The sequence below is a fragment of the Meriones unguiculatus genome, chromosome 7 (genome assembly GCF_030254825.1).
Source record: "Meriones unguiculatus strain TT.TT164.6M chromosome 7, Bangor_MerUng_6.1, whole genome shotgun sequence".
Lineage (NCBI taxonomy): Eukaryota > Metazoa > Chordata > Mammalia > Rodentia > Muridae > Meriones > Meriones unguiculatus.
The window spans coordinates 111,158,942-111,170,215 of NC_083355.1; the positions used below are offsets into that span (position 1 = coordinate 111,158,942).

The following is an 11,274-nucleotide window of genomic DNA, read 5'->3' on the forward strand; positions in this document are numbered from 1 at the left end:
CCCAAAAGCTTTTACAGCACATATAAATACATCTATTGACTTCGATGTAGATCCCCCCTTTTTTTTTTTTTTTTGCAATGTTATCTATTAGAAACGACATTTTGCAAAATTGTAGCATTGTGTACATTGGAGCTGAAGGAAAGTTAAGTTTCCACTCCACTGGCAAAAGAGGTTAAGAAGTAGAGGTGGCCCACAGGCTATGTGGAGGGCTCTGAGGCTGTGTTTGGGCTCAGTGGATCTGTGATAAATTGGTGATGTCTGCATGGTACCACTAATAAGGATGTGTGCATGTGTGTGTATTTGTGTGTATAGAGCTGTGTTTAATAAGACGGGTTACCATCATGTGAGTACATATTTGTGATCTGGCTTCCATCTGTCCTACTCCCACCCCACCCCACTCTATGTGACATGTGAGGAAGCACACCCTCTGAGAAAAGAGAATGTGACTTTCCCAGGACCACTGTGGTGGTCACTGGCAGAGTCAGACCTGGACCCAGGAAATCTGTCAGGAGACCAGCTGCTTGTTAACTCACTGTGCATGACGGAACGATGGGCTCTCTGTGACATCGTTTGTAAACAACCTCTGTGCTCCTCTGTGTAATGACGTGATGGACTTGGCAAAATAAACCCTGCTCAGCGAGTGGCTTTGCAGGAGAAGGTCAGGAGCTATCTGAAGGCAGCTCTGCCCCCTGAATGGTAGAGATGTTCTGGAAACACAGCCATCACAGCACTCTAGTTTTCTCTTTCTTTTACAAATTCCCCGTGGTTCTGATTTTACCATCAAATAATTAGCTTAGATTTTTTTAAACATACCCTGCAGCTCAGTTGAAATTGTGTAGTTCAGCTAATACATAAAATAGAGGGCTTTCAAGTGGAGAGTCAATTGGGATGGCTGGAAATAAACGGCCTACTTTGGATGCATGTAAGCTTTGAGCAGAGCCTTCTCCATCAGCCATGGTCCCCAGAATCTTCAACATGTCAAGGCTCAGTCCCACACATGCTGGAGACTAGATGACAGCACAGAGATACTCCTGACCTCAGGGAATATTATTGGATCAGAGAAAAAAAGAGGGATGTTTGAATCCTCAAAAAGTTGGAAAAGTAAGAATGAAAGAGACTGACTCATACACCTATTTTTAATAAAACGGAGCCAAACCCCAAAAGATGTGGCACCGAGGGCAGAAAGGCAGGCAGGACTCACGCTCTGTCAGTTGTAATTTGAATCGCTAACTTGAGCATGCGGAGGGGGTCTGGGGCTGCTGTCTCTAATAGGTTATCACAGGATAGAGTTTAAAATACCACTTGAGTCATAACCTCATCCACTTAGAGATCCAGAAAGGGTTTCCAGGGCTGATCAGGGACCTGATTTGCAAATTACTATAAATTAACGTAGTTATAGCTGGGACATGAATATAAGCTTCGAAATGCTCATATCGTACATAATATATGCCGTGTCTTAAGATGATAATAGTGGTAATTTCTGAGATGACTTTTCCGCTAGCTGGCACCTTTCACCCCACGATCCCAAGCCCTTTACAAACACTAATTAATTACATTAATTTTATCATAAAGCTTGCTCGTTACTGTACTTTTATTATAAGTTCTTGCCAGCTCAGATTTAATGCAACGCCCTTATTGAAATTCTGTTCTTTGATAGCGCTAAGATCTGCTCAGGTTCATGTGTGTCTCTATAGGGCTTTTAATCCCACAAAAACTACAATAAAAGTGGTTTTCCTTCATCATGGGAGAGCATGAAAGATGTGCTTGAGTGATGCCCAGACCAAGTGCCTTGACCCTCCCTAGGGCCACATGACACGTTCAGGGTCAAGATGGAGCTATGTGGGGAATGGTTTTATCTTTCAGCTGGGATATGGGACTTTGCAGGTTAGCTTTGCCTTCCAGGTTGCAGAAATGTTTCCTGTATAAATCCTGATGTTCTTACGCAAAGCCACTCACTGACTGGGATTTATTGGATCAGGCCCATCATTCCAGAGTGAGAGATGATGATTAGTTGGGCCAGTGTCATTACAGCTCCTGACTCACCCCGAGGGTGGCATTTTAGGGAAGAAGATGCCAGGCCACATGCAGATGGGTAAGGACATGACTTCAAGACCAAGTTGCCATGAATACAGGTGTGGAACTGGGGGATGTAAATGTGAGAAGTGCTTCTGGATGCCACCCAGGTCTAACTACTGATCAGAGAGGCAGCGGAGCTCAGTGCTGTGTGGGCTGTCCAGTAAGCTGGCAGGACCTCTGTTTCTTTCTCTCGGAAGGATAGAGTGGCCATTTGGCTCACCGTATGTGCTGGACACTGAGGTGACATATGTGAAGGCTTTCCTTCGAATGGCACAGTGCTAACTGGAGTTAGAAAGAGGGTTACAAAGTCGGACCAATGTTCTCACTCGTGGAAGTTGCCACTTATGTTGCTGGAGCTTCAGCTTCCTTGAATCTGACTCACGAATCCACCCAGTGAGATGATAGACATTTAAAAGGCAAACAAATGATGGGCTAACCAGCTCCTTCAGTGGGTAAAGGGTGCTTGCCAGCAAGCCTGAGTTCAATCCCTAGGACCCACATGGTGGAAGCAGAAAACCGACTCACAAAAGTTGATCTCTGATCTACACACCCACCCACACCCACACAAATAAGTGTAGTTTCTTTAAGGGCAATAAATAAGGGCAATTATACATGTCTCATAGTTAACGATCCAAGAGCTAGCTAAAAACCCAAGAAACAAGAGGGCAAAACATAAAACCTCACGGAACTCTATACAGACCAGGAGAAGGAAATGAACTCCCGTGATAAAAGCAGTCCCCACTCAGGGGCATCTTCTCTGATGGTGACAGGGACATTTTTGAGTGGAAGGAATGCCAGAGGGTGGGTGGAGATAGCTACAAAAAGAGCACACACGTGAGACAGTCCCACAGAAACATTCAAGTACACGCACACGTACCGATAAAAACTTTAGTCTGGTCAGAACCGTCGGCTATGCCAATGGGCGTCTACACAGGTGTCATTGTGTGAGACGCTGCTATCAGGAGAGGCAGGCAGAAGGGCACCCAGATCTTCCCTTCAACATTTTTGCAACTTCCTGTCAGCGCATATTTATTTAGAAATAAAAGTTTTAAAATGTGCCTTACCCAGCGCATTCCAGAACTGAAGAGTGGCTGCTCAAGGAATGAAGGGGTGACTGGCAGGGTCTCCCCCCCCAGCCCTGGCCTCCCTCCCCCTTCCATCAGTAGGTCTCTGTTAGTGAGCTCCGTCAGGCTGCAGACACGTCTGGACCATACTTCCTCTCGAATCATTAACTTTTGGCTTGAGAGCGCTTGTTTGGAACACCAACTGCTTCACCTCTGAGAGCAGACACTGTGTCCTCAGCATTGCTGGGCTCCAGCCCCAACGGGCCTCACACAGCATCCTTGCAGACTTGGAAAAATCCTCCCCTTTTGCTGTTTCTCAGTGCAGGGCCAGAAGGGAGCCGAGTGCCATATGCTCGCACATTAGATCCACAGCCGAATGGGAATAGACAAGCAGCCCAGCCACTGCTTTGGATCGAACAGACCCTGGATGTAATAAAACGTGTGCTCATGTGTTTCATTAGGTAAATAAAGCTGACTTGGGTAGGTGGCTTCAAACCCACAGTGAACCCAAATCAAGTTGGTTATACTCAGTGTGCAAAAAGTCAATGTGACAGTGGCTGCCAGTTCTGAGGGTCTTCAGGAACCCAGAGTTCATAGGTATTGTATCTCACTGGGGCATGACACTATGGGACATATCCCTTGATGCTGACCCAGACAACACATGACTTCATGTGATAGATTCTAGTCTGATGGCAATGCTTTTGAGTACATATTTTTAGGTCTAATAAAACACATCAACATATTTTTATTCCTTCTAGGGGTTTGGACAATTGATAGTTTAACTCCCTCAAATGTTTGTTTCTTACCTATATAATGTTCAGTGAGTAGTCCCCTTTTGAATAAAGGCCTTCTGATGGGGGCAAAGACATAAGGAGGGCATACTGAGAAGACATGCCTTTTCAACCAGCCTTGACTGGATGTGTTTACTGCACAGGCACAAGCTTGAGCCTTCCTAAAAAGTAGAAGGGGCCTGGAGAACAGCTTCTCAGCAGTGTCTGCATGCTGGGGAAGCAGGGTGCAGATTCACGGCTGCCTGCCTCCGCTGTGGCCATTCATTTCACCCAGTGGCGACTGGGATGGGAATTCAGCTCACTTATGACACTTCACATTGGTAAACTCGACAGACCAGACTTGGTAAGCTCAACGGACCAGACTGCAGAGATTTGTGTTTATTTGTCTCATTGCTGTGACAGAATACCCAACAAAAGTAACTCAAGGAAGAAAGTTTGTTTTGGCTCAAGGCTATGGTTTAAGGCTATGTTCCATCATGGCTTGGAAGGAGCCTGCGGCAGCTGGTCACATGGCTCCTGCAGTCAGAAACCACGGGGAGACGAACGGTGGTGGCTCAACTCATCTCCTTTTTCTTCAGTCCAGGATCCTGGTGTACAGATTAGTTCCATCTAGACTTGGTGTGAGTCTTTCCATCTCAGTAAAACCTAATTTAACTACTCCTCCATGGGTCTGCCTAAAAGCTTGTCTCCTAGGTGATTCTAGGTCCTATCAAGTTGACCATCACTTTTAATCAGAATTGTGAGCTCAGCCTGCCTAGATTTCAATTTTCCTTAGACCATCTTCTAGGCTTGTGACTGAGAGAGAGAGAGAGAGAGAGAGAGAGAGAGAGAGAGAGAGAGAGGGAGAGTTGCTTAGCCACCCTAAGGCACCACATTCTTTTATCTGAACTATGAGGGCAATAAAAGCAAATATCTGTGAGGTGTTGCAAGGATAAAATGCACACAGTGGCTCCAGAAAAACTAGACAGGAAACACTCACCAGGATGAGTTCTTCATATTGTTATCATCGCTGCCATTATAAAAGTGGTGTTCACACTATTCTGTCCCCTGTCCTCTCTCCACACTCATCACCACTGTGTTAAAATAGTTCTTTTACATTTAATGTGTGTGTGTGTGTGTGTGTACATGCCAAGACATGCATGCAGAGGTTGGAAGACATCTTGCAGGAGTTGATTCTCTTCTGCCAAGTGCTTCACTGGAGTTGAACTCAGGTCATCAGGTTTGGTGGAAAGTATCTTTAGCCATGGAGCCACCCCTCTTCCCTAACCAACACTTCTTTGGGCTCTTGTCTTCTCTCTCTTTGATATCTCAAGCTTTAAAGCCTCTACCCACAATATTAGTGTTATTGCAAACTCTTCACCACAACTATAGAGTGAAGAAGTGACAAGTCATCTCCCCTCTGCTGAGATGGTTTATAATATGTATGACTTGCAGAGGAGTGTCAGCCTTGCCAAAAGACAGCTTCAGTTTCCTAAAGAGAACACATTTGACACTACTGATCTGGTATCTGAATGTCCACAGCTTTATTAAATATGTATTAAAGAACTCCCCTCATAAATTGTATGCACTTGGCCACTCAGGGTATAGTGCATCAGCTAAATAACTTTTCTAGTCACACAGACAGCAATCAGACCAACTTCAAGGCTGATGAGAATAGAGTGTGTCAAACCTGCCTTCCTCCCTTCGTAGCTGTCTGATGGGCCTTCATAGCAGATTCCAGCCTTACTCTTCCTGTTTTCATGGTAGCTTGCTTTTCTAGGTTAAATTGCAGTTTATGCCTTTCCTTTTGTGAGACCCATTCAGAGCGGCACACCAGGGCCTTAGGAAGGGACTGCATTTCACTCATTGGTGTTTTATCTGGTACCATCAAACTTCTGGAACTCTCAAATAATTATCTATCCATCCATCCATCCATCCATCCATCCATCCACCTATCCACCAGCCCACCCACCCATCCATCCACCCACCCATCCACCCATCCACTGAACCATCCATCCATCCATTCATCCACCCACCCACCCATCCACCCATCCACCTATCCACCCACCCACCCACTGAACCATCCATCCATCCATCCATCCATCCATCCATCCATCCATTCACCTTCCTACTTCCTGTCTGGACCAGGATAAATACAAAGCACTGAGTTTATATCAATGGTGTTTGGCTTCATATGCCCAGTGAGATAGATAGCACACAAGCATACAACACACACCATCATGAGTCTACATCAGGGTCAGGGCCTGTGTCATTTCAGAGCAGGCATGTAAGCTGAAGAAAGAAGGAAGACAAAGATAACATCCTTTGAGGAACACAGAAAAGATATTTCTATGTTAAGAGAATGATATTTACAAAAGTTCTGTCCCAACATACAATCTGTCTGCACCCACACTATGCATTCTCTTAGACAATAGGGTTAAACATATACTGTTCGAGTGTGTCTATTTTTGTCTTGGCAATTATCCAAAGAAAAACCATTTTGTATTCCTTCCATTTCCCTAAAATTGTCTATCTTATGTATTTTTAAAGTGATAAAACACCAGATATGCAAACTGGGATGCTTAACTTTCAATATCAGGAATGGTGGAGTACCTTGAAATGGGAACAGTGTCTGGTCTAGCCTAGAGTTCAAGCTCAAAGGGAAGCAGAAAAGTAGAAAATAGGAAATAATTGGTGAATGAAGATAATTCAAAGAAAAGAAAAAAAAATCATGAGCCCAGGTTGACCCTCTTTGTCCTGGGGATGTTGTGTTCATGTACATCTGTCTGTCCATGGGTGAAGGGTTTCTTTCTTCCATCTGCATTAGCGATGCAATAAGGAAATGAATTGGTTCCATCCTTCAAATCACTGGCCCAGTCTGGCAGGACTCAGGCTTATCAGCATCAGTGAAGAAAGGTGTAGAGTGGCTTGATGGTAAACATCCTCTATCCTCAACACAGTCTACATTCAAGTGCCTGCTACCTGTGATTATGACTGCACTTGGAAAGAGGACTCTTAGCAAGTGTACTTTATTTTTCTTTTTTTCCTTCCTCCCTCCCTCCCTCCCTCCCTCCCTCCCTCCCTCCCTCCCTCCCTCCCTCCCTTCCTTCCTTCCTTCCTTCCTTCCTTCTTTTCTTCCTTCCTTCCCTTTCTTCCTCCCCCTCCCTCCCTCTTTTCTTTCTTTCCTTCCTTCTTTCTTTCTTTCTTTCTTTCTTTCTTTCTTTCTTTCTTTCTTTGCATTTATTTTATGACTGACTGAAATCCTCAAAATGAACCAGATGCTGCAACAGCTGCCCTCTTAGGTTTAGGTGTTGTTCTTTCATAGAATCTGTGTCTGAATCTGCAATAGACAACTGTTAGGTGCCTCATCCACCTGGTCCCAGCAGTGTTTCACCTCTTAGCCTTGGCACTCCAGGTATATACTTTCCCTTGAGCTTGGCAGGGTATCCACATTTGCCACAGGTCGACTTCTGAAGGTAGTAAGCCTCAGAGCCACAGTGGAGGCATAATGTGTGAGCCTTATTGCGGTGCTTTCCAGGGGATGATGTTCCTTTTGTCATCTGGCTTTTGCTGCCGAGGCCAAACAGACTGGAAGAGAGCAGATATACTTTCAAGTTCAGGAACCTAAGATGAGATCATAACATGTGGTCCAAGACAACTCTTTGTCTAACGTGGCCCAGAAAAGTCAAAGATTGGACACCCTGTTAGATTATGAACATGTGTCTTCATACAATAACAAGTGCCCTTGTTATTGTATGAAAAATAGACACAAGGCAATATCCAGATGGACTAGAGACAGAGGTTGTAATAATGCAGCCACAAGCCTAGGTATGCCGGAAACTACTAGACAATGGAAGATGCAAGGATTGAATCATCCCTCGGAGGGGAGGTCGCTCTGACACATTATGGACTTTTCTAGCCTCTTGAAAGAATGCATTTTGCTTTAAGTCACATTTCAGCTGCTCAATAGCACTGGTGGTCAGTGGCCACCATACCAGACAACACAGCTGTAGCATGTTTGAAAGAGTTAAGTGTGGGACTGAACAAAATGCCAGACAAGAGACATGAGAGAAGCTTCTGGACTTCCAAAGATGTGAAATCTTTCTCCTGGAGGAAGTGTGTGGAGCTCCATCAGATTTCAAAGAATCAGACTCCCAGGTTTCTGAAAATCCTCACATTCAGGGAGCGTATTCCTCTAGAAGCAAGATGCTCCAGTGAGGAGCAGAGGTCAGACTTCTGTGCAGACAGGACAGGGGAAAGCTGAGCAGGAACCGAGAGAAATGACTTCATATAGAGATGAGTTGACAAATACCAATGATTGCCAGGCCTCTCTTCTCTTATTTAATCTTGTCACAGACCAGAGGAGAGGTGGGATGGTTGTCCTGTTTAGATGAGGAAATTGGGGGTCAGGAATATAGGGAGCTTCTCCAATGTTATCCAAGCTTTTTTGTTGTGTGAATGGCATGTATGTGTGCATTAATACATGCAGGTGCGTGTGGAAGTTAGAGGTCAGTGTTGAGTGTCATCCTCTACTGCTCTCTACAGCATTTTTTGAGGTTCTCTCTGAACCCAGAACTCACCCTTTTGTCTAGATTGGCTTCCCAGAAAGTCCCAGAGACCTCCACCCCCATTTCTGTCTTTCCAGAACTGGAACTGTAGGTGTGTGCTATTGCACTCAGCTTTTCATGCAAGTGCTGGGGATTTGAACCGAGGACTTCATGCTTGTGAGGTAAGCACTTGACTGAAGGAATCATCCCCTTGATTCCTCACCTAGCTCTTCGGTGTCTTGAATCCCTCTGCCTGCGACACTACTCTCTAGGGTGTTCCTTGTACCTGGCATCTGGTTGGCTCTGCCCTTGTGAGTACTTTACTCTCAGTGAGAATAAGAGCAGAGCTACACAAGGGATGACTTTCCGCCAGGCAAGCAGACTTCAGGAAGTCAAGCTGGGGCTATTGGGGCTTCTTGATGCCCTGGTGGTGAGGTCTCAGACAGCTGAAAGTTTTCAGCATGACCATGAGATGGATGGCAGAGCCTGCAGTCCTCCAACGGGTGTCTCAGCTTCCTCTGCGTCCTTTTCTCTGGTTGACCAGTTGATTCTTCAATATGCCACGTGCAGTGATTTATTACATAACTGACCCACAGAAACTGGAGTTGTCCATGGGGATAACAAAGCAAGTTTGTCTTTAAGATGCAAGATGTCAGGGCATCCATTTTCTGATAAGAATCTGCAATTTGTGTTTATTTTATTTCCTGTTGATTAATTGCCATGTAATTTTTGGCAACCTTCCAAGTATCTCTTGCCAATAAACTAGGCCAAATTAATATTCTCCAGGATGAGATATTCTGAAGGACTCTAGAATAGGTCCTCGGGATTTTGCAAATGACCTTTTACACATGGACTGACAGTGCCTTTGTGCTTCTTGTTGGTGCAAAGAAAAGAAGCCTTCGGCTCCTGTTTTCCTGGGAAATAAAAACAGATGGATTGTACGACTGCCCTGCTGTCCAATGAGTGGACCCTCTGTAGTGTGGTCCCTCTGAACTGGACGGGGCGGGGCTGCAGCTTAGAATTCCACTTTTCCTGCTACCTGGAACTAACTTAGATATTGCAAGATGAGCAACAAGCCAAAATGAAGGTTGTTGGTAGAACATTATTGAGGTAAGTTGAACGAGCTTTGGAATGTTTTAATGTTCTGGCTTTACCAATTAACTTACTTCTGAACTTCTGAGGTTCACTCCTGCAAACATCTTCTTCCTAATATTTTTAGTTTGCTTTCTATTGTGTTGCTCATCATCAAGAGAAGCCAGGATAGGAATTCAAGGCAGGAACTAAAGCAGAGACAGTGAAGAGAGGCTGTTTGGGAGCTGTTTATTTTATTTTATTTATTTATTTATTCATTTATTGTGTGTGTGTGTGTGTGTGTGTGTGTGTGTGTGTGTTTGGTTTTGTTTTTAATGTACTTTATTTTTTACATGGAGTAAAGGAGTACATGAATGTATGTTCTTGAAAACAAAATTCTGGTTATGTGCCAAATATGGTTACGGCTAATAGAATGACTTTAATTTTAAAAAAGGAAAAAAAAAAGATAAGTGGAGAGGACACAAAAGAAATAGGAGATATTTTTTGACCTAAATTCAATTAATTATTTTATACAGCCCAGGCCCACTTGCTTAGGGATGTGCAGTGTTTTGAACGTGAATGGCTCCTCAGGCTCGTGGATTTTAGTACTTGGTCATCCAGGAGTGGCACTACTTAAAAGGATTAGGAGGTATGGCCTTGTTGGAGAAAGTATCTCTCTAGGCGTGGGCTTTGAGGTTTCAAAAAGCTCATTCCGAACTCATAGCCTCTCTCTTTGTACTTCCTGTGGATCTGAACATAGAACTCTCAGCTACCCTGTCTGCCTGTGTATTGCCACACTCCCTCCACGCTGATGATGGTCTAAACCTCTGAAACTGGAAGCCAGACCCAATTAAATGCTTTACTTTGTAAGAGTTGCTGCGGTTGTGGTGTCTCTTCAAAAAATAGAACATTGACTAAGACGGGACGGTACCACTCACAGTGGTCCTGGACCTCCTATGGTGACCAATAATCGAGAAAACGATCCACAGGCATGCCGCAGTCCAATGTGACTGAGATAGTTCTTCAACTGAAGGCCCCTTTCCAGGGGACTCTAGGTTGTGTCAAGTTAACAAACAGGGTTAGTCATCACACTGCTAAATGCCCTTCGCTTGTCCCTTTTGTCATCGCTATAACAGAGTACCATACACAGGACATTATAAGGGTACAGGGCTGTAGTTCTCAACCTGTGGGTCACGGCCCATTTGACAACTCTCTTTTTCCAAAAATATTTACATTACCTATTCACAGCAGTACCAAAATTACAGTTATGAAGTGGCAATGAAAATAATATTATGGTTGGGGATCGCTGCAACTGAGGAGCTGGATTAAAGGGTCTCAGCTCTAGGAAGGCTGAGAACCACTACGGTCTATCATCACAAGGAAGGTATTTATTTAACAAAAGAACGGGGTCCTAATTTCCGACTGTATTAATTACCAGTAGTGGATCAAGTGAGTGCCGTCTCATGTCTCCACTTCCTTCCTGTCCTCAGAAAAGCTGGAAGCCTGGCACTGCTTCATAAGACTGCTCAGAGTGACACAGTACGGGGGGGGGACCTAAGGTCTGAGCAGATCCCACATGGGATCGTGTCAATAGGGCTGAGGCCTTGGTTTGCCTTTGATGCTCAGGTTACTTCAAGCTCCCTGAGGTTCCCTGCTCTGGTCCTTCCTTAGCTCGGGGAACTTCCTGTGTATGGACTGGACCCTGGGCAGCCATAGGATGTTTGAGAAGAACGGTGATGTTCACTG

The 11,274-nt window shown here is 44.7% G+C and overlaps 1 pseudogene; it reads right to left on the bottom strand.

Annotated features, from left to right (window-relative positions):
* Positions 1-7,174: 7,174 nt before the first annotated feature.
* LOC110550513 (large ribosomal subunit protein eL37-like) lies at positions 7,175-7,470 on the bottom strand (annotated as a pseudogene).
* Positions 7,471-11,274: the final 3,804 nt, after the last annotated feature.